Source organism: Olea europaea, unplaced genomic scaffold (genome assembly GCF_002742605.1).
Source record: "Olea europaea var. sylvestris unplaced genomic scaffold, O_europaea_v1 scaffold2666, whole genome shotgun sequence".
Taxonomy (NCBI): Eukaryota; Viridiplantae; Streptophyta; class Magnoliopsida; order Lamiales; family Oleaceae; genus Olea; species Olea europaea.
The window spans coordinates 2,721-5,105 of NW_019245031.1; positions in this window are offsets into that span (position 1 = coordinate 2,721).

Genomic DNA, 2,385 nt, shown 5'->3' on the forward strand with positions numbered 1-2,385 from the left:
GAAATCTCTCTTAATCGTGGGAACATGAACTGTCATGCCATGGTTACAGATCAGGATAACAAGATGACTCAAAGGCAAAGGATGCCCTTACACCACTCTTACTATGATGGTGATAATCATAGTATTGAGAAGTGATTATACCCACATGGCTTTCCAATATGCCACAAGCTTCATGGGAAGAACGTAAGCCTCCCAACTAGCATCGCTCTGAAGCAAACAACGTGAACATGGAGACAAACAAAAGTTTGTTAACAAGAGCAAAATCTCTTGCAACAGATGATGTGCTAAAATTCACCATCGAGAAATACAATCAAACGATGACAATGCTTCGAAAAGCTAACATTGATGGTAACTCACAACACTTCATCAATATTACGAGTACCATCATGCCTTCATCTAAAAATATTACAGATACCTCACAATCAAATTTGTGTTGGATCATTGATAGGGGGGCTATGGACAATGTAACTTCCTCTCCTGAGTTACTAAACTAAAATTTTTTGCCTATAATAACCACCATTAGCTTTCCAAATGGTGGGCAAACACGTATCGAGTCAATTTGCTCATTGCAAATTACGCCCCATATTGAACTTGATGAAGTTCTTTAAGTTCCGCAATTTCGAGTTAATTTACCATCAATTAGTAAATTGACAAAAGGATTAAACTGTATAGCAACATTTTTTCGATTTTTGTATTGTGTGGAACGCTGCTACGAGGAAGATGATTGACCTGGGCAAGCAACAAATGATCTCTACTACTTAACACGAGCCCAAAATCCAGCCTTTGCCTGCGTGATCCGCAAGCATTCAAATCTTTGGCATCATTGCCTTGGGCATCCATTGTCATGTCCCCTTCAAGTTCTCAACAAAAGTAATCTTACAATTTATTTTGATTCAAATCATGTTTGTGAAATTTGTCCTTTAGCTAAACAAACTCGCTCAACCTTTCCATCTAGCTCCATTTCTTTCCAAGCACCTTTTGATTTAATATACTGTGATATTTGGGGACAACTTCGTATAAAGTCCACTTTTGGGGCTAGTTATTTCTTAACAATCCTTGATGATTTTTACTCGATATACCTGGATACATCTCATGAGTTTCAAATCTGAAACACAAGTAATATTGAACTCATTTATTTCTTGGGTGGAGACACAATTTGATAGCGAAATAAAACTTTTCAAATACTTAATGGTGTTGAAATTTTTTCCGTGATGCCAAGGAAATTAATTATTGTCGTTCATGCACTTCAACTCCCCAACAAAATAGGGTGGTCGAAAGAAAACATTGACATCTTTTAAATGTAGGAAGGGCCCTTAATTTCCAAGCAAACCCACCATTAAGATTTTGGGAAGAGAACGTTTAAACGGCATGCTATCTAATCAATTGTTTACCAACAACCCTTCTTTCTAATAAATCACCATACCAAGTTCTCACCAACAAGTTACCTACATATAATCATCTTCACACTTTTGGATGCCTTTGTTATGCTACCAACCATCTACTCACACGTAAATTCGATCAAAGAACTCGTTGATGTATGTTTATTTGTTATCCCCTTGGTCAAAAAGGTTATCGGGTTTATGATCTTGCAACTAATAAATCCTTTACATCCCGAGATGTTGTGTTTCCTGAGCATATCTTTCCGTTTCATAATAATCCACCAGAAGAACAAGAAGATGAGGTTGTCTTCCCCTTACCACACACTTTATAACCGGAAACGATGATGGTGAAATTATTGTTCTTAAGAAATTTCTCCATACCAAATTTCACATCAAGGACCTTGGCCAATTGCAATATTTTCTTGGTGTTGAATTTGCTCGTTCTACTAGTGGCATTTGCATTTCACAACGAAAGTACACACTTGACATTTTAGATGAAGCATGATTGCTTGGGACCAAACCGTTGTCGACGCATATGGAAGAAAACCTTAAGCTTCTACCAACAGTGGGAAAACTATTGAAAAATCCATCCACTTATAGAAGATTGGTGGGTCGACTTATTTATCTTACTATTACAAAGCTAGAGATAACTTATTCAGTTCACATTCTAAGCCAGTTTATGCAAGAGCCAAGAAAAGCTCATTTAGATGTTGTTCATCACCTTTTGAGATACCTTAAAGTTGCACCTGGGCAAGGATTGTACTTTCCAGCCAAAGGAAATTTGCTACTAAAGGGATTTAGTAATGCAGATTGGGCACGATGTTCAATCACAAGACGGTCTATTACTGGTTATCTCGGAAGAAAGATTATTTCATGGAAGACTAAGAAACAAATGACAGTATTAAGATCTTCAGCTGAGTCAAAATATCGAGCTATGGCCTCGATTACATGTGAGATAAGATGGTTCAATTACTTATTGGATGACTTGTAGGTGAAGCATTCACAA